We start from the raw sequence: 25,844 nt of genomic DNA, 5'->3' as shown, positions 1-25,844 counted from the left end.
ATCAAGTTTACAACTTTGCTGTTTATCCAAACTCATCACAATGGTTATATTCTTTTTTTAATTTTCTAAAAAGTATTGCAGTACATATCCAAAGAAGGTATCACAAAAAAAACCCAGAAAATACTGAAAAACAGAGAATTCACCTCTTATTGATACTTCACCAAATAATGCCACTTTAAAACCTTCCATATGCCTTCAGCGTCCAATCCACCACCACCTCTACTCTTATCCCATTGGTAAATAACATAAAGTCTGGAAAGAATTAATCTTACACAGTCGTTAATAGGAACCACCTTCCTTTTAAAAAGTCCCAAATTTCTGACATCCCATAAGCTTTCCATCACACAAGCCATGATAAGCCACAAAATCCTCTCTTTAACACTCCCACACGCACCAATGCCAAACATAGCCACCCTCCAATTAATATGGTTCACACCAGCCAGCCCCTTACACAGGCCTCCTACACATTTCCACACACTATAGGCATAATCACAGTCCCACATGACATGTCTCACGGTCTCACGTGCACCACATCCCTCCCGTGGGCACACATCCGTTCTAATCAGGTCCCTTCTCTTCTGCACATCTCTCACAGGTAATATATCATGCAATGCCAACCACACAACATCCCTCTGCTTATTAGACATACCCGGTGTACTCAGTTTCTTCCATGCATCTGACACATCATTCCCTCTCAAATCATTAATATTACATTCTACCTCATTCGCTCTCATCCTTTTCATCACTCTCTTCGCTGCTCTGAACTCACTCATAGGTACAGCCAGCAAATCATTTTTTCTAATAAACCTCTCAATTATGTCGTACCAGACTGGGCACTGGAACGACACAGGCACACACGCATCCCTTTTTACCCAACACAAGCCATACAGCATCCAGCCCGCCATATACCTCACCATGTAGGCCCCTTTATTGTTCTTTCCCATTAGGATTACTACCGTCTTAATATAATGAAGACTAAGAAAGATTTCAATATTTGGAAAGTTTAAACCCCCATAATGACAGGCCTTGTATAAATGCTCTCGTTTCAATTTTTCCATTTTGCTTCCCCAAAAAAAGGTAAAAATCAGTTTCTCTACTCTCTTTATCTTTTTATATGGGGATGGGAAGACCCCAGAGATATAAAGGAGAATCGGCAGCACCACGGCCTTAATTATCAAAACTTTACCATTCAATGTCAGATCCCGCATTCTCCAGAAATTCAGTTTCCTCTCAATCCGCAATCCACATTCTTCCCAACTCTCCGTACCTCTCAGATCATCATTAAACAACACACCCAGCACTTTGATTGGACCATCCACACTTGTCACTCCGTCCATCTTAACACTACTATCACCAAAACACTTAAAACAACATTTATTCCAGTTGACTTTAAAAGCAGACGCGCCACAGAAGAAATCCAACAACAGCTTTACTCTAGTCATAGACGCAATACTCTCACTCACTATCACTACATCATCCATATAGCCAAGCACCTTCACATTCTTACCGCCACTACCAGGTATTAACATCCCTCTTATCATTTTCTCACGCCTGATCATACATAACAAAGGCTCAATCACACTGACAAATAAAACAGGGGACATTGGACACCCCTGACGGACACCTGACTTGATCTGTACTTTCCCACTCAAACATCCATTCACTAAGAATTCACTTGTCACACCACCATACAGACATCTCACACCATCCAAGAACTTCTTAGGAAAACCCATACTATTCAAGACCTCAAACATAAAAACATGCGACACCCTATCAAACGCTTTCTCAAAATCAAGAGCCAACAACATGCACTTCTGCTTTCTAGTCTTACAGTCACCAATAACATCCCTCAACAACAAGTTATCACTGATGCTCCTTCCAGGCACAGCACACACTTGATCATCCTTTACAACCTTCCCAAGCACTTCACGCATACGATTAGCTAATAGTTTACTGAAAACCTTATAATCAGAATTCAGAAGCGTAATAGGCCTCCAATTCCCCAATTTACTCTTTTCCCCCTTCTTATGGATAAGTACCACTACCCCTTCTTTCATAGAGTCACACAGCATACCAGTTTCCCACATATACTGACATATCTCCGTCAGATCCGTGCCCATACACTCCCATGCTTTCACATATAGTTCAATTGGCAAGCCATCCTTTCCAGGAGTTTTATTCTTTTGTGCACTAAACACAACCTTTCTCACTTCATCCAGAACCACCTCATCACACAGATCCTCACACTCATCTTTGCCTAGTCTACACTCCATGCTAGCCAACACTTCAGTCATTAGACCAGAATCAATCCACTTGTCTCCATACAGTCTGCTGTAAAAGGCTTTCACCTCGTCAATCACACTTTCACCAGTCACAGGAACATCATTCTCATCCACAATCACATCCATATCTACTTTCTTCCCATTCATTTTTTTAAAGAAATATCTGGTACATTTCTCATTCTTATCCAAATGTTCAACTTTCGTCCTATAGATAATTTCCTTACCCTTTTTCTCAATCAGACATTTCAACTCATTTTTTGCCTCCACCAACGAATCACTTACATCAATCCCAGACCTACTACACTTTTGTAACCAATCAATCCGAGTATTCACATCTTTAAATTTATTACGATACATGGTAGCTTTTTTGTAGCCCCATTTCCTAAAAAAAGTTTTAATCTCCCCTTTAACCCAATCCCACCACTCTAACACACTTGCAAACCTGTTTTTGTAGTACCTCCATCTTCGGTACTCTTCTTTAAACTCTTTCATCACTTTTGCATCGTCTAGCAATCTCACATTTAACTTCCATACACCACCCCTCTTTACAAGTCCACCATCACCTCTGAACACACCCTTCAAACATTCGTGGTCCGAAAAAGGAACCGCACATTGTTCAAACCTTACACACTCAATATTTTTAGAAAAAAACATACGGTCAATCCGTGATTCTACACCTCCTCTGTCCGCCTTGTACGTAGGTGGTGGTGGATTGCCCAGCTTTACAACAGCTGCATCTGAGAAAGAAAAATCAGAAATGATATGTAACAGCTTTTTCCCGGTTACATCCATATTACCTTCCGTCGTACAATTAAAATCCCCAACAAAAATAGTAGGCATTTTTCCTGGCAAAAATAAACCAACTTTCTCTAACAGAGCTAAACGATCTTCTTTTCTTGTAGGACAATATACATTAACAATCCTAACCCGCCACCCTCTATAGTTAATAACTGCAATGATACATCTCCCCACCTCCACTACTGTATAACTATCAAAAGAAAAGTCCTTGTTACCCAACAGAATCCCCACACAATCATTTTTATTTACAGACGAACCAGACCAAATGTGTTGTCCATGAGGCCAATCTTGATCCGTAGGAGCATCAAACAGTCCGCACTCCTGCAAACAAAAGATATCTGCACCTATTTTAGAAATATATTTAAGGATAGTAGCTCTTCTTCCTCTGGATTTAATTTGTCTCACATTCAAGGATAGGACATTACATGTAGTTTTGGGAGCCATGTTTTTACCAGTTTAACCAGGTAACCGTAAGCTGGCCATCTTCGCCTCAACCTTCTCCGTCTGGAGGCTGGCAGGGAGACACAAAGCAGTGAGTGTCTGCAACCTCCCCAAAAAAATCATCAACTCCAGGTGAAAAACTAATGTCAGGGTAGACCCGATCACTCAAAGGGCTTGCACTTGCAGTACTGACAGTGCTCCACCCCTTGTCTGCAAGCTTTAATTTCTTAGCAGCCATAAACTCCCCCTCCTCCGATGACCTGACTGCAGCTGAAGCAGAAAAATCCCCCTGCCCAGCTGGACTAACATCTTTGCTCACCAGAGACTTTGTTGTACCCCATGACAGGGCAGGGGACTTGCCCAAATCCTCCTCGATTTCCCCCTCGCCACAGGCAGCAGAGTGACAAGGGAGATCAGCTTCCAGCTCGGAGACCTCCATTCCTTGATCAGGTGGACATGGAGAGACTGCAGGAGCTTTATCCAAATCCTGAGCAGTAGTAACAGGGAGAAGAACAGGGTCATTAGCAGAAACAGCAACAGGGTGACTAGCAGCTGGTGCAGCCTTAACAGGAGCTACAGGGACCTCTGCGACCACCTGAGCGTATAGCCTGGTCTTAGTGCGGCTCCTGCAGTCCCGATAGGCATGCCCGACTTCTCCACAAGCATTGCAAACAATGGGGTTGCTGCAATCCCTAGCCATGTGCCCCACCTGGTTACATTTCCTACAGGTTGCTTCATAAGGACACATCCTGAGTGTGACCAAAAACATTACATTTCCGGCAAAAAAAAGGGGCATCTGGATAAAACAGGTAACCAGAGTCTTTCCCAATATGAAAAGTAGAGGGAGGGTGGCGGAGACCCCCAGGGCCCTGAGGGTCCACCCCAAAACGCACAAAATATTTATGCTTGCCTGTCCAGAGTCCCTCCTTGTTGGTAATTTTGTGTGAGTACTGAACATAGCTGCAATGCTTCATCAGGAAGTCTGTGATTTCTGCCACATTAACAAAAGGGTTGTGCATAAACACCACTAAAGGAACATCGCCCTTAGAATAAAGCAGGGTAAAGTTAAGTCCACTCAGCAAAGAGTTAGTAGTATTCATTAACAAGGACCGATAAAGATTCTGGCAAGCGCCAATATGGGAAAGGACAAGCACATACCGTCCACTGCGTCTGAACTCCTGAAGCCAAACGATCTCATTCTTCTTCACATCCAGGATGTCATATAGAACTTTGTTCACCAAGTATTCCAGATGGAAATGCTGCAACTTTTCCTCTGCGACATCAATACGGAAACCAAAACGGACCCGGGTATCCCCGGTCCCAGCAAAACGGACTGTGACGCCCATCTCCAAAACACCTCCTGGATCACCAAGGGTTAACAGCCTCGCTCACTACCCCCAATAGCAGCATGTAGCCATTTAAGCTACAAAGCCAAGGGTAGCAATTGAGGACCTCCTGCTAAGACAAACGATCCTAGCAAAAAGGCGTCGCCTTCTCGTTTCCCGCTCACTACCCCCAATAGCAGCATGTAGCCATTTAAGCTACAAGGCCAAGGGTAGCAATTGGGAACCTTCTGGTAAGATACTTGATCTTAGCCAAAAGGCCGAGAAGCGATAACCATAATTGGTTTTTGCCTCGAGTGGCACCCTGGCCTATGCCAGACACATCTTAGGGAGAGAGAGTGAGGGGAGACAAACCCACGCCTACAGAAGACATTTTGTCACCCAAGCCAACCCTTGAAAAGGCTGCTTTGCAGAGCAAAAACAAGAAGAATGGTGCGTTTTGCAGCCGCCGCCCACTGCAATGAATCTGAATAACTCCTCCTTTTGGGTACAAGCAACTCCCCTCCCCCTTGCAGTCTTTCCAATTCATGATACAAAAAGACGGACAGGACAGGTCGCCTGACTTCCCGTCACTGCCACCCTTTGCCATCCTTACCCGTAGAACGCCCTTTCATCATCCCCAAACCCTAATCTTTTCCCTTCCCTTCCCAGCCCCAAACCCTGCCCTCTGTACCCATCTCACCACCCGCATCCCTTCTCCTATCATCCCCCTACCACCCGAGAAAAAAAAAAAAGCTTGCCCCCTCCTTCCACTAGCCCACCTCCCACCCAAAGAGAAACTTCTGCTGCGCAGCTAGCTTTCTAGGCAGCAGCGCTATTGTGATGTCAGCGGGGGGCATTGTGACAAGCCGCCAGTGTTCCGTCTCTTCATGTTGTGCACTGTTCAAACGGAAAATACATCAACAGGCAGACTACAGAAAAGCTTACTAACAAAGGTTAGAGAGGGGCTTTCTCAGAGGGCTTTTTACAGTTTGTCTATTCCCAATTAGCCGTTTAAGTATACTTAATGAAAGTACTAATTCTTTCATAGGCCGCCCATTCTTAATATTTGACGTTCCTTATATTGCAGTATCAGGCTTTGCAGCAGGTTGCAAAACATTCATCACCCATGACCGTCCCCAATTGGGCTCAGAAGCTAAATGTCTATCATGACCTCTCTTTTAGAATGTCCAAGAGCAAGCAAACTCTTCCTCCAGGAGGGTGAGCCAACAGACCACTAAAGACATCATCATTGCTCAAAGAAAAGCCCAAAAAACAATGCATGATAGGAATAAACAGGAAACTTTATTTGGAGTGTAGGCGGAGAGATAGCCCCAGATGCCAATTGTAGATCTTCTCACACCTGTGGTCACTGCAGCAGCAGCAGCAGCAGCAATAGAATCCACTTTGTCCAAAAGGGATCTATTCCATTCAATTGCACATGATCTAGATTAGCCTGAGAACAAGATACTGCACGGGACATAGCAGAGTTGGTCAAGTTGAGTAGTGATGAGTTTGCTATTTGGATGAATAAAGCAAGTAAAAAGTGTGAAAGATAAAAAACAAAAGGAGTTTGAAGTGTGAAAAGTGAATGGGCCAAATTGAGGTGCATATGAAGTTGTATGCTTTCTTTCAATTCATTAATCGGGCTAATATGAATCAGGTGAATTGAGTTCTGCTTTTGGAAACTGGGTTAAGAAGGGGTGCACCGGTCCTGGAGATACTGCAATACCAGGTCAATGCGTGGAGTGGACAGAGCAAGCTCTTTTTCCATCTCCCTGTTCTAAAAATCCATTTAATATATGGTCCCCAGATAGGGGACGTATCAGATATTAAACTGATAAGAACAGATTTTTTTTTTTTTTTTTTTTTGAAGGATGAGTTTGAAAATAATAAAGTGACCGCCTGTCGTTGCCCAGGTAACTGTCCGTCACAAGAGGGCTATGACATCCTACGATGCACACTCCCCCAAGGCCAGCAGTTGTGCAATACCCTGGCACCTTTCAGCACCAACCAAGGTAGTACCCTCCCAAACTACACTTGATCTTAGCCAAAAGGCCGAGAAGCGATAACCAGAATTGGTTTGGGCCTCGAGTGGCACCCTGGCCTATGCCAGACACATCTTAGGGAGAGAGAGTGAGGGGAGACAAACCCACGCCTACAGAAGACATTTTGTCACCCAAGCCAACCCTTGAAAAGGCTGCTTTGCAGAGCAAAAACAAGAAGAATGGTGCGTTTTGCAGCCGCCGCCCACTGCAATGAATCTGAATAACTCCTCCTTTTGGGTACAAGCAACTCCCCTCCCCCTTGCAGTCTTTCCAATTCATGATACAAAAAGACGGACAGGACAGGTCGCCTGACTTCCCGTCACTGCCACCCTTTTCCATCCTTACCCGTAGAACGCCCTTTCATCATCCCCAAACCCTAATCTTTTCCCTTCCCTTCCCAGCCCCAAACCCTGCCCTCTGTACCCATCTCACCACCCGCATCCCTTCTCCTATCATCCCCCTACCACCCGAGAAAAAAAAAAAAAAAAAGCTTGCCCCCTCCTTCCACTAGCCCACCTCCCACCCAAAGAGAAACTTCTGCTGCGCAGCTAGCTTTCTAGGCAGCAGCGCTATTGTGATGTCAGCGGGGGGCATTGTGACAAGCCGCCAGTGTTCCGTCTCTTCATGTTGTGCACTGTTCAAACGGAAAATACATCAACAGGCAGACTACAGAAAAGCTTACTAACAAAGGTTAGAGAGGGGCTTTCTCAGAGGGCTTTTTACAGTTTGTCTATTCCCAATTAGCCGTTTAAGTATACTTAATGAAAGTACTAATTCTTTCATAGGCCGCCCATTCTTAATATTTGACGTTCCTTATATTGCAGTATCAGGCTTTGCAGCAGGTTGCAAAACATTCATCACCCATGACCGTCCCCAATTGGGCTCAGAAGCTAAATGTCTATCATGACCTCTCTTTTAGAATGTCCAAGAGCAAGCAAACTCTTCCTCCAGGAGGGTGAGCCAACAGACCACTAAAGACATCATCATTGCTCAAAGAAAAGCCCAAAAAACAATGCATGATAGGAATAAACAGGAAACTTTATTAGGAGTGTAGGCGGAGAGATAGCACCAGATGCCAATTGTAGATCTTCTCACACCTGTGGTCACTGCAGCAGCAGCAGCAGCAGCAATAGAATCCACTTTGTCCAAAAGGGATCTATTCCATTCAATTGCACATGATCTAGATTAGCCTGAGAACAAGATACTGCACGGGACATAGCAGAGTTGGTCAAGTTGAGTAGTGATGAGTTTGCTATTTGGATGAATAAAGCAAGTAAAAAGTGTGAAAGATAAAAAGCAAAAGGAGTTTGAAGTGTGAAAAGTGAATGGGCCAAATTGAGGTGCATATGAAGTTGTATGCTTTCTTTCAATTCATTAATCGGGCTAATATGAATCAGGTGAATTGAGTTCTGCTTTTGGAAACTGGGTTAAGAAGGGGTGCACCGGTCCTGGAGGTACTGCAATACCAGGTCAATGCGTGGAGTGGACAGAGCAAGCTCTTTTTCCATCTCCCTGTTCTAAAAATCCATTTAATATATGGTCCCCAGATAGGGGACGTATCAGATATTAAACTGATAAGAACAGATTTTTTTTTTTTTTTTTTTTTTTTTTAAAACCATTCAGGTTAGTTAAAAACAACAATATCAAGTTTACAACTTTGCTGTTTATCCAAACTCATCACAATGGTTCTATTCTTTTTTTAATTTTCTAAAAAGTATTGCAGTACATATCCAAAGAAGGTATCACAAAAAAAACCCAGAAAATACTGAAAAACAGAGAATTCACCTCTTATTGATACTTCACCAAATAATGCCACTTTAAAACCTTCCATATGCCTTCAGCGTCCAATCCACCACCACCTCTACTCTTATCCCATTGGTAAATAACATAAAGTCTGGAAAGAATTAATCTTACACAGTCGTTAATAGGAACCACCTTCCTTTTAAAAAGTCCCAAATTTCTGACATCCCATAAGCTTTCCATCACACAAGCCATGATAAGCCACAAAATCCTCTCTTTAACACTCCCACACGCACCAATGCCAAACATAGCCACCCTCCAATTAATATGGTTCACACCAGCCAGCCCCTTACACAGGCCTCCTACACATTTCCACACACTATAGGCATAATCACAGTCCCACATGACATGTCTCACGGTCTCACGTGCACCACATCCCTCCCGTGGGCACACATCCGTTCTAATCAGGTCCCTTCTCTTCTGCACATCTCTCACAGGTAATATATCATGCAATGCCAACCACACAACATCCCTCTGCTTATTAGACATACCCGGTGTACTCAGTTTCTTCCATGCATCTGACACATCATTCCCTCTCAAATCATTAATATTACATTCTACCTCATTCGCTCTCATCCTTTTCATCACTCTCTTCGCTGCTCTGAACTCACTCATAGGTACAGCCATCAAATCATTTTTTCTAATAAACCTCTCAATTATGTCGTACCAGACTGGACACGTGAACGACACAGGCACACGCGCATCCCTTTTTACCCAACACAAGCCATACAGCATCCAGCCCGCCATATACCTCACCATGTAGGCCCCTTTATTGTTCTTTCCCATTAGGATTACTACCGTCTAAATATAATGAAGACTAAGAAAGATTTCAATATTTGGAAAGTTTAAACCCCCATAATGACAGGCCTTGTATAAATGCTCTCGTTTCAATTTTTCCATTTTGCTTCCCCAAAAAAAGGTAAAAATCAGTTTCTCTACTCTCTTTATCTTTTTATATGGGGATGGGAAGACCCCAGAGATATAAAGGAGAATCGGCAGCACCACGGCCTTAATTATCAAAACTTTACCATTCAATGTCAGATCCCGCATTCTCCAGAAATTCAGTTTCCTCTCAATCCGCAATCCACATTCTTCCCAACTCTCCGTACCTCTCAGATCATCATTAAACAACACACCCAGCACTTTGATTGGACCATCCACACTTGTCACTCCGTCCATCTTAACACTACTATCACCAAAACACTTAAAACAACATTTATTCCAGTTGACTTTAAAAGCAGACGCGCCACAGAAGAAATCCAACAACAGCTTTACTCTAGTCATAGACGCAATACTCTCACTCACTATCACTACATCATCCATATAGCCAAGCACCTTCACATTCTTACCGCCACTACCAGGTATTAACATCCCTCTTATCATTTTCTCACGCCTGATCATACATAACAAAGGCTCAATCACACTGACAAATAAAACAGGGGACATTGGACACCCCTGACGGACACCTGACTTGATCTGTACTTTCCCACTCAAACATCCATTCACTAAGAATTCACTTGTCACACCACCATACAGACATCTCACACCATCCAAGAACTTCTTAGGAAAACCCATACTATTCAAGACCTCAAACATAAAAACATGCGACACCCTATCAAACGCTTTCTCAAAATCAAGAGCCAACAACATGCACTTCTGCTTTCTAGTCTTACAGTCACCAATAACATCCCTCAACAACAACAAGTTATCACTGATGCTCCTTCCAGGCACAGCACACACTTGATCATCCTTTACAACCTTCCCAAGCACTTCACGCATACGATTAGCTAATAGTTTACTGAAAACCTTATAATCAGAATTCAGAAGCGTAATAGGCCTCCAATTCCCCAATTTACTCTTTTCCCCCTTCTTATGGATAAGTACCACTACCCCTTCTTTCATAGAGTCACACAGCATACCAGTTTCCCACATATACTGACATATCTCCGTCAGATCCGTGCCCATACACTCCCATGCTTTCACATATAGTTCAATTGGCAAGCCATCCTTTCCAGGAGTTTTATTCTTTTGTGCACTAAACACAACCTTTCTCACTTCATCCAGCACCACCTCATCACACAAATCCTCACACTCATCTTTGCCTAGTCTACACTCCATGCTAGCCAACACTTCAGTCATTAGACCAGAATCAATCCACTTCTCTCCATACAGTCTGCTGTAAAAGGCTTTCACCTCGTCAATCACACTTTCACCAGTCACAGGAACATCATTCTCATCCACAATCACATCCATATCTACTTTCTTCCCATTCATTTTTTTAAAGAAATATCTGGTACATTTCTCATTCTTATCCAAATGTTCAACTTTCGTCCTATAGATAATTTCCTTACCCTTTTTCTCAATCAGACATTTCAACTCATTTTTTGCCTCCACCAACGAATCACTTACATCAATCCCAGACCTACTACACTTTTGTAACCAATCAATCCGAGTATTCACATCTTTAAATTTATTACGATACATGGTAGCTTTTTTGTAGCCCCATTTCCTAAAAAAAGTTTTAATCTCCCCTTTAACCCAATCCCACCACTCTAACACACTTGCAAACCTGTTTTTGTAGTACCTCCATCTTCGGTACTCTTCTTTAAACTCTTTCATCACTTTTGCATCGTCTAGCAATCTCACATTTAACTTCCATACACCACCCCTCTTTACAAGTCCACCATCACCTCTGAACACACCCTTCAAACATTCGTGGTCCGAAAAAGGAACCGCACACTGTTCAAACCTTACACACTCAATATTTTTAGAAAAAAACATACGGTCAATCCGTGATTCTACACCTCCTCTGTCCGCCTTGTACGTAGGTGGTGGTGGATTGCCCAGCTTTACAACAGCTGCATCTGAGAAAGAAAAATCAGAAATGATATGTAACAGCTTTTTCCCGGTTACATCCATATTACCTTCCGTCGTACAATTAAAATCCCCAACAAAAATAGTAGGCATTTTTCCTGGCAAAAATAAACCAACTTTCTCTAACAGAGCTAAACGATCTTCTTTTCTCGTAGGACAATATACATTAACAATCCTAACCCGCCACCCTCTATAGTTAATAACTGCAATGATACGTCTCCCCACCTCCACTACTGTATAACTATCAAAAGAAAAGTCCTTGTTACCCAACAGAATCCCCACACAATCATTTTTATTTACAGACGAACCAGACCAAATGTGTTGTCCATGAGGCCAATCTTGATCCGTAGGAGCATCAAACAGTCCGCACTCCTGCAAACAAAAGATATCTGCACCTATTTTAGAAATATATTTAAGGATAGTAGCTCTTCTTCCTCTGGATTTAATTTGTCTCACATTCAAGGATAGGACATTACATGTAGTTTTGGGAGCCATGTTTTTACCAGTTTAACCAGGTAACCGTAAGCTGGCCATCTTCGCCTCAACCTTCTCCGTCTGGAGGCTGGCAGGGAGACACAAAGCAGTGAGTGTCTGCAACCTCCCCAAAAAAATCATCAACTCCAGGTGAAAAACTAATGTCAGGGTAGACCCGATCACTCAAAGGGCTTGCACTTGCAGTACTGACAGTGCTCCACCCCTTGTCTGCAAGCTTTAATTTCTTAGCAGCCATAAACTCCCCCTCCTCCGATGACCTGACTGCAGCTGAAGCAGAAAAATCCCCCTGCCCAGCTGGACTAACATCTTTGCTCACCAGAGACTTTGTTGTACCCCATGACAGGGCAGGGGACTTGCCCAAATCCTCCTCGATTTCCCCCTCGCCACAGGCAGCAGAGTGACAAGGGAGATCAGCTTCCAGCTCGGAGACCTCCATTCCTTGATCAGGTGGACATGGAGAGACTGCAGGAGCTTTATCCAAATCCTGAGCAGTAGTAACAGGGAGAAGAACAGGGTCATTAGCAGAAACAGCAACAGGGTGACTAGCAGCTGGTGCAGCCTTAACAGGAGCTACAGGGACCTCTGCGACCACCTGAGCGTATAGCCTGGTCTTAGTGCGGCTCCTGCAGTCCCGATAGGCATGCCCGACTTCTCCACAAGCATTGCAAACAATGGGGTTGCTGCAATCCCTAGCCATGTGCCCCACCTGGTTACATTTCCTACAGGTTGCTTCATAAGGACACTTATCCTGAGTGTGACCAAAAACATTACATTTCCGGCAAAAAAAAGGGGCATCTGGATAAAACAGGTAACCAGAGTCTTTCCCAATATGAAAAGTAGAGGGAGGGTGGCGGAGACCCCCAGGGCCCTGAGGGTCCACCCCAAAACGCACAAAATATTTATGCTTGCCTGTCCAGAGTCCCTCCTTGTTGGTAATTTTGTGTGAGTACTGAACATAGCTGCAATGCTTCATCAGGAAGTCTGTGATTTCTGCCACATTAACAAAAGGGTTGTGCATAAACACCACTAAAGGAACATCGCCCTTAGAATAAAGCAGGGTAAAGTTAAGTCCACTCAGCAAAGAGTTAGTAGTATTCATTAACAAGGACCGATAAAGATTCTGGCAAGCGCCAATATGGGAAAGGACAAGCACATACCGTCCACTGCGTCTGAACTCCTGAAGACAAACGATCTCATTCTTCTTCACATCCAGGATGTCATATAGAACTTTGTTCACCAAGTATTCCAGATGGAAATGCTGCAACTTTTCCTCTGCGACATCAATACGGAAACCAAAACGGACCCGGGTATCCCCGGTCCCAGCAAAACGGACTGTGACGCCCATCTCCAAAACACCTCCTGGATCACCAAGGGTTAACAGCCTCGCTCACTACCCCCAATAGCAGCATGTAGCCATTTAAGCTACAAAGCCAAGGGTAGCAATTGAGGACCTCCTGCTAAGACAAACGATCCTAGCAAAAAGGCGTCGCCTTCTCGTTTCCCGCTCACTACCCCCAATAGCAGCATGTAGCCATTTAAGCTACAAGGCCAAGGGTAGCAATTGGGAACCTTCTGGTAAGATACTTGATCTTAGCCAAAAGGCCGAGAAGCGATAACCATAATTGGTTTTTGCCTCGAGTGGCACCCTGGCCTATGCCAGACACATCTTAGGGAGAGAGAGTGAGGGGAGACAAACCCACGCCTACAGAAGACATTTTGTCACCCAAGCCAACCCTTGAAAAGGCTGCTTTGCAGAGCAAAAACAAGAAGAATGGTGCGTTTTGCAGCCGCCGCCCACTGCAATGAATCTGAATAACTCCTCCTTTTGGGTACAAGCAACTCCCCTCCCCCTTGCAGTCTTTCCAATTCATGATACAAAAAGACGGACAGGACAGGTCGCCTGACTTCCCGTCACTGCCACCCTTTGCCATCCTTACCCGTAGAACGCCCTTTCATCATCCCCAAACCCTAATCTTTTCCCTTCCCTTCCCAGCCCCAAACCCTGCCCTCTGTACCCATCTCACCACCCGCATCCCTTCTCCTATCATCCCCCTACCACCCGAGAAAAAAAAAAAAGCTTGCCCCCTCCTTCCACTAGCCCACCTCCCACCCAAAGAGAAACTTCTGCTGCGCAGCTAGCTTTCTAGGCAGCAGCGCTATTGTGATGTCAGCGGGGGGCATTGTGACAAGCCGCCAGTGTTCCGTCTCTTCATGTTGTGCACTGTTCAAACGGAAAATACATCAACAGGCAGACTACAGAAAAGCTTACTAACAAAGGTTAGAGAGGGGCTTTCTCAGAGGGCTTTTTACAGTTTGTCTATTCCCAATTAGCCGTTTAAGTATACTTAATGAAAGTACTAATTCTTTCATAGGCCGCCCATTCTTAATATTTGACGTTCCTTATATTGCAGTATCAGGCTTTGCAGCAGGTTGCAAAACATTCATCACCCATGACCGTCCCCAATTGGGCTCAGAAGCTAAATGTCTATCATGACCTCTCTTTTAGAATGTCCAAGAGCAAGCAAACTCTTCCTCCAGGAGGGTGAGCCAACAGACCACTAAAGACATCATCATTGCTCAAAGAAAAGCCCAAAAAACAATGCATGATAGGAATAAACAGGAAACTTTATTTGGAGTGTAGGCGGAGAGATAGCACCAGATGCCAATTGTAGATCTTCTCACACCTGTGGTCACTGCAGCAGCAGCAGCAGCAATAGAATCCACTTTGTCCAAAAGGGATCTATTCCATTCAATTGCACATGATCTAGATTAGCCTGAGAACAAGATACTGCACGGGACATAGCAGAGTTGGTCAAGTTGAGTAGTGATGAGTTTGCTATTTGGATGAATAAAGCAAGTAAAAAGTGTGAAAGATAAAAAACAAAAGGAGTTTGAAGTGTGAAAAGTGAATGGGCCAAATTGAGGTGCATATGAAGTTGTATGCTTTCTTTCAATTCATTAATCGGGCTAATATGAATCAGGTGAATTGAGTTCTGCTTTTGGAAACTGGGTTAAGAAGGGGTGCACCGGTCCTGGAGGTACTGCAATACCAGGTCAATGCGTGGAGTGGACAGAGCAAGCTCTTTTTCCATCTCCCTGTTCTAAAAATCCATTTAATATATGGTCCCCAGATAGGGGACGTATCAGATATTAAACTGATAAGAACAGATTTTTTTTTTTTTTTTGAAGGATGAGTTTGAAAATAATAAAGTGACCGCCTCTCGTTGCCCAGGTAACTGTCCGTCACAAGAGGGCTATGACATCCTACGATGCACACTCCCCCAAGGCCAGCAGTTGTGCAATACCCTGGCACCTTTCAGCACCAACCAAGGTAGTACCCTCCCAAACTACACTTGATCTTAGCCAAAAGGCCGAGAAGCGATAACCAGAATTGGTTTGGGCCTCGAGTGGCACCCTGGCCTATGCCAGACACATCTTAGGGAGAGAGAGTGAGGGGAGACAAACCCACGCCTACAGAAGACATTTTGTCACCCAAGCCAACCCTTGAAAAGGCTGCTTTGCAGAGCAAAAACAAGAAGAATGGTGCGTTTTGCAGCCGCCGCCCACTGCAATGAATCTGAATAACTCCTCCTTTTGGGTACAAGCAACTCCCCTCCCCCTTGCAGTCTTTCCAATTCATGATACAAAAAGACGGACAGGACAGGTCGCCTGACTTCCCGTCACTGCCACCCTTTGCCATCCTTACCCGTAGAACGCCCTTTCATCATCCCCAAACCCTAATCTTTTCCCTTCCCTTCCCAGCCCCAAACCCTGCCCTCTGTACCCATCTCACCACCCGCATCCCTTCTCCTATCATCCCCCTACCACCCGAGAAAAAAAAAAAAAAAAGCTTGCCCCCTCCTTCCACTAGCCCACCTCCCACCCAAAGAGAAACTTCTGCTGCGCAGCTAGCTTTCTAGGCAGCAGCGCTATTGTGATGTCAGCGGGGGGCATTGTGACAAGCCGCCAGTGTTCCGTCTCTTCATGTTGTGCACTGTTCAAACGGAAAATACATCAACAGGCAGACTACAGAAAAGCTTACTAACAAAGGTTAGAGAGGGGCTTTCTCAGAGGGCTTTTTACAGTTTGTCTATTCCCAATTAGCCGTTTAAGTATACTTAATGAAAGTACTAATTCTTTCATAGGCCGCCCATTCTTAATATTTGACGTTCCTTATATTGCAGTATCAGGCTTTGCAGCAGGTTGCAAAACATTCATCACCCATGACCGTCCCCAATTGGGCTCAGAAGCTAAATGTCTATCATGACCTCTCTTTTAGAATGTCCAAGAGCAAGCAAACTCTTCCTCCAGGAGGGTGAGCCAACAGACCACTAAAGACATCATCATTGCTCAAAGAAAAGCCCAAAAAACAATGCATGATAGGAATAAACAGGAAACTTTATTTGGAGTGTAGGCGGAGAGATAGCACCAGATGCCAATTGTAGATCTTCTCACACCTGTGGTCACTGCAGCAGCAGCAGCAGCAGCAATAGAATCCACTTTGTCCAAAAGGGATCTATTCCATTCAATTGCACATGATCTAGATTAGCCTGAGAACAAGATACTGCACGGGACATAGCAGAGTTGGTCAAGTTGAGTAGTGATGAGTTTGCTATTTGGATGAATAAAGCAAGTAAAAAGTGTGAAAGATAAAAAACAAAAGGAGTTTGAAGTGTGAAAAGTGAATGGGCCAAATTGAGGTGCATATGAAGTTGTATGCTTTCTTTCAATTCATTAATCGGGCTAATATGAATCAGGTGAATTGAGTTCTGCTTTTGGAAACTGGGTTAAGAAGGGGTGCACCGGTCCTGGAGGTACTGCAATACCAGGTCAATGCGTGGAGTGGACAGAGCAAGCTCTTTTTCCATCTCCCTGTTCTAAAAATCCATTTAATATATGGTCCCCAGATAGGGGACGTATCAGATATTAAACTGATAAGAACAGATTTTTTTTTTTTGATTTTTTTTTAAAACCATTCAGGTTAGTTAAAAACAACAATATCAAGTTTACAACTTTGCTGTTTATCCAAACTCATCACAATGGTTCTATTCTTTTTTTAATTTTCTAGAAAGTATTGCAGTACATATCCAAAGAAAGTATCACAAAAAAACAGAAAATACTGAAAAACAGAGAATTTACCTCTTATTGATACTGCACCAAATAATGCCACTTTAAAACCTTCCATATGCCTTCAGCGTCCAATCCACCACCACCTCTACTCTTATCCCATTGGTAAATAACATAAAGTCTGGAAAGAATTAATCTTACACAGTCGTTAATAGGAACCACCTTCCTTTTAAAAAGTCCCAAATTTCTGACATCCCATAAGCTTTCCATCACACAAGCCATGATAAGCCACAAAATCCTCTCTTTAACACTCCCACATGCACCAATGCCAAACATAGCCACCCTCCAATTAATATGGTTCACACCAGCCAGCCCCTTACACAGGCCTCCTACACATTTCCACACACTATAGGCGTAATCACAGTCCCACATGACATGTCTCACGGTCTCACGGGCACCACATCCCTCCCGTGGGCACACATCCGTTCTAATCAGGTCCCTTCTCTTCTGCACATCTCTCACAGGTAGTATATCATGCAATGCCAACCACACAACATCCCTCTGCTTATTAGACATACCCGGTGTACTCAGTTTCTTCCATGCATCTGACACATCATTCCCTCTCAAATCATTAATATTACATTCTACCTCATTCGCTCTCATCCTTTTCATCACTCTCTTCGCTGCTCTGAACTCACTCATAGGTACAGCCAGCAAATCATTTTTTCTAATAAACCTCTCAATTATGTCGTACCAGACTGGGCACTGGAACGACACAGGCACACGTGCATCCCTTTTTACCCAACACAAGCCATACAGCATCCAGCCCGCCATATACCTCACCATGTAGGCCCCTTTATTGTTCTTTCCCATTAGGATTACTACCGTCTTAATATAATGAAGACTAAGAAAGATTTCAATATTTGGAAAGTTTAAACCCCCATAATGACAGGCCTTGTATAAATGCTCTCTTTTTAATTTTTCCATTTTGCTCCCCCAAAAAAAGGTAAAAATCAGTTTCTCTACTCTCTTTATCTTTTTATATGGGGACGGGAAGACCCCAGAGATATAAAGGAGAATCGGCAGCACCACGGCCTTAATAATCAAAACTTTACCATTCAATGTCAGATCCCGCATTCTCCAGAAATTCAGTTTCCTCTCAATCCGCAATCCACATTCTTCCCAACTCTCCGTACCTCTCAGATCATCATTAAACAACACACCCAGCACTTTGATTGGACCATCCACACTTGTCACTCCGTCCATCTTAACACTACTATCACCAAAACACTTAAAACAACATTTATTCCAGTTGACTTTAAAAGCAGACGCGCCACAGAAGAAATCCAACAACAGCTTTACTCTAGTCATAGACGCAATACTCTCACTCACTATCACTACATCATCCATATAGCCAAGCACCTTCACATTCTTACCGCCACTACCAGGTATTAACATCCCTTTTATCAGTTTCTCACGCCTGATCATACATAATAAAGGCTCAATCACACTGACAAATAAAACAGGGGACATTGGACACCCCTGACGGACACCTGACTTGATCTGTACTTTCCCACTCAAACATCCATTCACTAAGAATTCACTTGTCACACCACCATACAGACATCTCACACCATCCAAGAACTTCTTAGGAAAACCCATACTATTCAAGACCTCAAACATAAAAACATGCGACACCCTATCAAACGCTTTCTCAAAATCAAGAGCCAACAACATGCACTTCTGCTTTCTAGTCTTACAGTCACCAATAACATCCCTCAACAACAACAAGTTATCACTGATGCTCCTTCCAGGCACAGCACACACTTGATCATCCTTTACAACCTTCCCAAGCACTTCACGCATACGATTAGCTAATAGTTTACTGAAAACCTTATAATCAGAATTCAGAAGCGTAATAGGCCTCCAATTCCCCAATTTACTCTTTTCCCCCTTCTTATGGATAAGTACCACTACCCCTTCTTTCATAGAGTCACACAGCATACCAGTTTCCCACATATACTGACATATCTCCGTCAGATCCGTGCCCATACACTCCCATGCTTTCACATATAGTTCAATTGGCAAGCCATCCTTTCCAGGAGTTTTATTCTTTTGTGCACTAAACACAACCTTTCTCACTTCATCCAGCACCACCTCATCACACAAATCCTCACACTCATCTTTGCCTAGTCTACACTCCATGCTAGCCAACACTTCAGTCATTAGACCAGAATCAATCCACTTCTCTCCATACAGTCTGCTGTAAAAGGCTTTCACCTCGTCAATCACACTTGCACCAGTTACAGGAACATCATTCTCATCCACAATCACATCCATATCTACTTTCTTCCCATTCATTTTTTTAAAGAAATATCTGGTACATTTCTCATTCTTATCCAAATGTTCAACTTTCGTCCTATAGATAATTTCCTTACCCTTTTTCTCAATCAGACATTTCAACTCATTTTTTGCCTCCACCAACGAATCACTTACATCAATCCCAGACCTACTACACTTTTGTAACCAATCAATCCGAGTATTCACATCTTTAAATTTATTACGATACATGGTAGCTTTTTTGTAGCCCCATTTCCTAAAAAAAGTTTTAATCTCCCCTTTAACCCAATCCCACCACTCTAACACACTTGCAAACCTGTTTTTGTAGTACCCCCATCTTCGGTACTCTTCTTTAAACTCTTTCATCACTTTTGCATCCTCTAGCAATCTCACATTTAACTTCCATACAGCACCCCTCTTTACAGGTCCACCATCCCCTCTGAACACACCCTTCAAACATTCGTGGTCCGAAAAAGGAACCGCACACTGTTCAAACCTTACACACTCAATATTTTTAGAAAAAAACATACGGTCAATCCGTGATTCTATACCTCCTCTGTCCGCCTTGTACGTAGGTGGTGGTGGATTGCCCAGCTTTACAACAGCGGCATCTGAGAAAGAAAAATCAGAAATGATATGTAACAGCTTTTTCCCGGTTACATCCATATTACCTTCCGTCATACAATTAAAATCCCCAACAAAAATAGTAGGCATTTTTCCTGGCAAAAATAAACCAACTTTTTCTAACAGAGCTAAACGATCTTCTTTTCTCGTAGGACAATATACATTAACAATCCTAACCCGCCACCCTCTATAGTTAATAACTGCAATGATACATCTCCCCACCTCCACTACTGTATAACTATCAAAAGAAAAGTCCTTGTTACCCAACAGAATCCCCACACCATCATTTTTGTTTACAGACGAACCAGACCAAATGTGTTGTCCATGAGGCCAATCTTGATCTGTAGGAGCATCAAACAGTCCGCACTCCTGCAAACAAAAGATATCTGCACCTATTGTAGAAACATATTTGAGGATAGTAGCTCTTCTTCCTCTGGATTTAATTTGTCTCACATTCAAGGATAGGACATTACATGTAGTTTTGGGAGCCATGTTCTTACCAGTTTAACCAGGTAACCGAAAGCTGGCCATCTTCGCCTCAACCTTCTCCTTCTGGAGGCTGGCAGGGAGACACAAAGCAGTGAGTGTCTGCAACCTCCCCAAAAAAATCATCAACTCCAGGTGAAAAGCTAATGTCAGGGTACACTCGATCACTCAAAGGGCTTGCACTTGCAGTGCTCCACCCCTTGTCTGCAAGCTTTAATTTCTTAGCAGCCATAAACTCCCCCTCCTCCGATGACCTGACTGCGGCTGAAGCAGAAAAATCCCCCTGCCTAGCTGGACCAACATCTTTGCTCACCAGAGACTTTGTTGTACCCCATGACAGGGCAGGGGACTTGCCCAAATCCTCCTCGATTTCCCCCTCGCCACAGGCAGCAGAGTGACAAGGGAGATCAGCTTCCAGCTCGGAGACCTCCATTCCTTGATCAGGTGGACATGGAGAGACTGCAGGAGCTTTATCCAAATCCTGAGCAGTAGTAACAGGGAGAAGAACAGGGTCATTAGCAGAAACAGCAACAGGGTTACTAGCAGCTGGTGCGGCCTTAACAGGAGCTACAGGGACCTCTGCGACCACCTGAGCGTATAGCCTGGTCTTAGTGCGGCTCCTGCAGTCCCGATAGGCATGCCCGACTTCTCCACAAGCATTGCAAACAATGGGGTTGCTGCAATCCCTAGCCATGTGCCCCACCTGGTAACATTTCCTACAGGTTGCTTCATAAGGACACTTATCCTGAGTGTGACCAAAAACATTACATTTCCGGCAAAAAAAAGGGGCATCTGGGTAAAACAGGTAACCAGAGTCTTTCCCAATATGAAAAGTAGAGGGAGGGTGGCGGAGACCCCCAGGGCCCTGAGGGTCCACCCCAAAACGCACAAAATATTTATGCTTGCCTGTCCAGAGTCCCTCCTTGTTGGTAATTTTGTGGGAGTACTGAACATAGCTGCAATGCTTCATCAGGAAGTCTGTGATTTCTGCCACATTAACAAAAGGGTTGTGCATAAACACCACTAAAGGAACATCGCCCTTAGAATAAAGCAGGGTAAAGTTAAGTCCACTCAGCAAAGAGTTAGTAGTATTCATTAACAAGGACCGATAAAGATTCTGGCAAGCGCCAATATGGGAAAGGACAAGCACATACCGTCCACTGCGTCTGAACTCCTGAAGACAAACGATCTCATTCTTCTTCACATCCAGGATGTCATATAGAACTTTGTTCACCAAGTATTCCAGGTGGAAATGCTGCAACTTTTCCTCTGCGACATCAATACGGAAACCAAAACGGACCCGGGTATCCCCGGTCCCAGCAAAACGGACGGTGACGCCCATCTTCAAAACACCTCCTGGATCACCAAGAGTTAACAGCCTCGCTCACTACCCCCAATAGCAGCATGTAGCCATTTAAGCTACAAGGCCAAAGGTAGCAATTGAGGACCTCCTGCTAAGACACACGATCCTAGCCAAAAGGCGTCGCCTTCTCGTTTCCCGCTCACTACCCCCAATAGCAGCATGTAGCCATTTAAGCTACAAGGCCAAGGGTAGCAATTGGGAACCTTCTGGTAAGATACTTGATCTTAGCCAAAAGGCCGAGAAGCAATAACCAGAATTGGTTTGGGCCTCGAGTGGCACCCTGGCCTATGCCAGACACATCTTAGGGAGAGAGAGTGAGGGGAGACAAACCCACGCCTACAGAAGACATTTTGTCACCCAAGCCAACCCTTGAAAAGGCTGCTTTGCAGAGCAAAAACAAGAAGAATGGTGCGTTTTGCAGCCGCCGCCCACTGCAATGAATCTGAATAACTCCTCCTTTTGGGTACAAGCAACTCCCCTCCCCCTTGGAGTCTTTCCAATTCATGATACAAAAAGACGGACAGGACAGGTCGCCTGACTTCCCGTCACTGCCACCCTTTGCCATCCTTACCCGTAGAACGCCCTTTCATCATCCCCAAACCCTAATCTTTTCCCTTCCCTTCCCAGCCCCAAACCCTGCCCTCTGTACCCATCTCACCACCCGCATCCCTTCTCCTATCATCCCCCTACCACCCGAGAAAAAAAAAAAAAAAAAAGCTTGCCCCCTCCTTCCACTAGCCCACCTCCCACCCAAAGAGAAACTTCTGCTGCGCAGCTAGCTTTCTAGGCAGCAGCGCTATTGTGATGTCAGCGGGGGGCATTGTGACAAGCCGCCAGTGTTCCGTCTCTTCATGTTGTGCACTGTTCAAACGGAAAATACATCAACAGGCAGACTACAGAAAAGCTTACTAACAAAGGTTAGAGAGGGGCTTTCTCAGAGGGCTTTTTACAGTTTGTCTATTCCCAATTAGCCGTTTAAGTATACTTAATGAAAGTACTAATTCTTTCATAGGCCGCCCATTCTTAATATTTGACGTTCCTTATATTGCAGTATCAGGCTTTGCAGCAGGTTGCAAAACATTCATCACCCATGACCGTCCCCAATTGGGCTCAGAAGCTAAATGTCTATCATGACCTCTCTTTTAGAATGATGTCCAAGAGCAAGCAAACTCTTCCTCCAGGAGGGTGAGCCAACAGACCACTAAAGACATCATCATTGCTCAAAGAAAAGCCCAAAAAACAATGCATGATAGGAATAAACAGGAAACTTTATTTGGAGTGTAGGCGGAGAGATAGCACCAGATGCCAATTGTAGATCTTCTCACACCTGTGGTCACTGCAGCAGCAGCAGCAGCAGCAATAGAATCCACTTTGTCCAAAAGGGATCTATTCCATTCAATTGCACATGATCTAGATTAGCCTGAGAACAAGATACTGCACGGGACATAGCAGAGTTGGTCAAGTTGAGTAGTGATGAGTTTGCTATTTGGATGAATAAAGCAAGTAAAAAGTGTGAAAGATAAAAAACAAAAGGAGTTTGAAGTGTGAAAAGTGAATGGGCCAAATTGAGGTGCATATGAAGTTGTATGCTTTCTTTCAATTCATTAATCGGGCTAATATGAATCAGGTGAATTGAGTTCTGCTTTTGGAAACTGGGTTAAGAAGGGGTGCACCGGTCCTGGAGGTACTGCAATACCAGGTCAATGCGTGGAGTGGACAGAGCAAGCTCTTTTTCCATCTCCCTGTTCTAAAAATCCATTTAATATATGGTCCCCAGATAGGGGACGTATCAGATATTAAACTGATAAGAACAGATTTTTTTTTTTTTTTTTTGAAGGATGAGTTTGAAAATAAAAAAGTGACCGCCTCTCGTTGCACAGGTAACCGTCCGTCACAAGAGGGCTATGACATCCTACGATGCACACTCCCCCAAGGCCAGCAGTTGTGCAATACCCAGGCACCTTCCAGCACCAACCAAGGTAGTACCCTTCCAAACTACACTTGATCTTAGCCAAAAGGCCGAGAAGCGATAACCAGAATTGGTTTGGGCCTCGAGTGGCACCCTGGCCTATGCCAGACACATCTTAGGGAGAGAGAGTGAGGGGAGACAAACCCACGCCTACAGAAGACATTTTGTCACCCAAGCCAACCCTTGAAAAGGCTGCTTTGCAGAGCAAAAACAAGAAGAATGGTGCGTTTTGCAGCCGCCGCCCACTGCAATGAATCTGAATAACTCCTCCTTTTGGGTACAAGCAACTCCCCTCCCCCTTGCAGTCTTTCCAATTCATGATACAAAAAGACGGACAGGACAGGTCGCCTGACTTCCCGTCACTTCCACCCTTTGCCATCCTTACCCGTAGAACGCCCTTTCATCATCCCCAAACCCTAATCTTTTCCCTTCCCTTCCCAGCCCCAAACCCTGCCCTCTGTACCCATCTCACCACCCGCATCCCTTCTCCTATCATCCCCCTACCACCCGAGAAAAAAAAAAAAAAAAAGGCTTGCCCCCTCCTTCCACTAGCCCACCTCCCACCCAAAGAGAAACTTCTGCTGCGCAGCTAGCTTTCTAGGCAGCAGCGCTATTGTGATGTCAGCGGGGGGCATTGTGACAAGCCGCCAGTGTTCCGTCTCTTCATGTTGTGCACTGTTCAAACGGAAAATACATCAACAGGCAGACTACAGAAAAGCTTACTAACAAAGGTTAGAGAGGGGCTTTCTCAGAGGGCTTTTTACAGTTTGTCTATTCCCAATTAGCCGTTTAAGTATACTTAATGAAAGTACTAATTCTTTCATAGGCCACCCATTCTTAATATTTGACGTTCCTTATATTGCAGTATCAGGCTTTGCAGCAGGTTGCAAAACATTCATCACCCATGACCGTCCCCAATTGGGCTCAGAAGCTAAATGTCTATCATGACCTCTCTTTTAGAATGTCCAAGAGCAAGCAAACTCTTCCTCCAGGAGGGTGAGCCAACAGACCACTAAAGACATCATCATTGCTCAAAGAAAAGCCCAAAAAACAATGCATGATAGGAATAAACAGGAAACTTTATTTGGAGTGTAGGCGGAGAGATAGCACCAGATGCCAATTGTAGATCTTCTCACACCTGTGGTCACTGCAGCAGCAGCAGCAGCAATAGAATCCACTTTGTCCAAAAGGGATCTATTCCATTCAATTGCACATGATCTAGATTAGCCTGAGAACAAGATACTGCACGGGACATAGCAGAGTTGGTCAAGTTGAGTAGTGATGAGTTTGCTATTTGGATGAATAAAGCAAGTAAAAAGTGTGAAAGATAAAAAACAAAAGGAGTTTGAAGTGTGAAAAGTGAATGGGCCAAATTGAGGTGCATATGAAGTTGTATGCTTTCTTTCAATTCATTAATCGGGCTAATATGAATCAGGTGAATTGAGTTCTGCTTTTGGAAACTGGGTTAAGAAGGGGTGCACCGTTCCTGGAGGTACTGCAATACCAGGTCAATGCGTGGAGTGGACAGAGCAAGCTCTTTTTCCATCTCCCTGTTCTAAAAATCCATTTAATATATGGTCCCCAGATAGGGGACGTATCAGATATTAAACTGATAAGAACAGATTTTTTTTTTTTTTTTTTTTTTTTAAAACCATTCAGGTTAGTTAAAAACAACAATATCAAGTTTACAACTTTGCTGTTTATCCAAACTCATCACAATGGTTCTATTCTTTTTTTAATTTTCTAGAAAGTATTGCAGTACATATCCAAAGAAAGTATCACAAAAAAAACAGAAAATACTGAAAAACAGAGAATTTACCTCTTATTGATACTGCACCAAATAATGCCACTTTAAAACCTTCCATATGCCTTCAGCGTCCAATCCACCACCACCTCTACTCTTATCCCATTGGTAAATAACATAAAGTCTGGAAA

General features: G+C 43.9%; 3 non-coding genes and 3 pseudogenes across 3 annotated transcripts; all 6 read right to left on the bottom strand.

Moving 5' to 3' along the window:
- Window positions 1-6,541: 6,541 nt before the first annotated feature.
- Window positions 6,542-6,737, bottom strand: LOC142260963 (U2 spliceosomal RNA). Its single transcript, XR_012728798.1, has one exon. It is a non-coding gene; the product is annotated as a U2 spliceosomal RNA (small nuclear RNA).
- Window positions 6,738-8,323: 1,586 nt separating this feature from the next.
- On the bottom strand, window positions 8,324-8,533 carry LOC142260945 (U2 spliceosomal RNA; annotated as a pseudogene).
- A 6,543-nt stretch (window positions 8,534-15,076) lies between these two features.
- Window positions 15,077-15,267, bottom strand: LOC142260946 (U2 spliceosomal RNA). Its single transcript, XR_012728785.1, has one exon. It is a non-coding gene; the product is annotated as a U2 spliceosomal RNA (small nuclear RNA).
- Window positions 15,268-16,852: 1,585 nt separating this feature from the next.
- Window positions 16,853-17,059, bottom strand: LOC142260895 (U2 spliceosomal RNA; annotated as a pseudogene).
- A 6,543-nt stretch (window positions 17,060-23,602) lies between these two features.
- Window positions 23,603-23,794, bottom strand: LOC142260965 (U2 spliceosomal RNA). The gene has a single exon (XR_012728799.1). It is a non-coding gene; the product is annotated as a U2 spliceosomal RNA (small nuclear RNA).
- Window positions 23,795-25,379: 1,585 nt separating this feature from the next.
- LOC142260935 (U2 spliceosomal RNA) lies at window positions 25,380-25,587 on the bottom strand (annotated as a pseudogene).
- Window positions 25,588-25,844: the final 257 nt, after the last annotated feature.

Source organism: Anomaloglossus baeobatrachus, unplaced genomic scaffold, assembly GCF_048569485.1.
Source record: "Anomaloglossus baeobatrachus isolate aAnoBae1 unplaced genomic scaffold, aAnoBae1.hap1 Scaffold_201, whole genome shotgun sequence".
In the NCBI taxonomy this organism is placed as follows: Eukaryota; Metazoa; Chordata; class Amphibia; order Anura; family Aromobatidae; genus Anomaloglossus; species Anomaloglossus baeobatrachus.
This window is presented reverse-complemented; position numbering and strand designations above follow the sequence as displayed.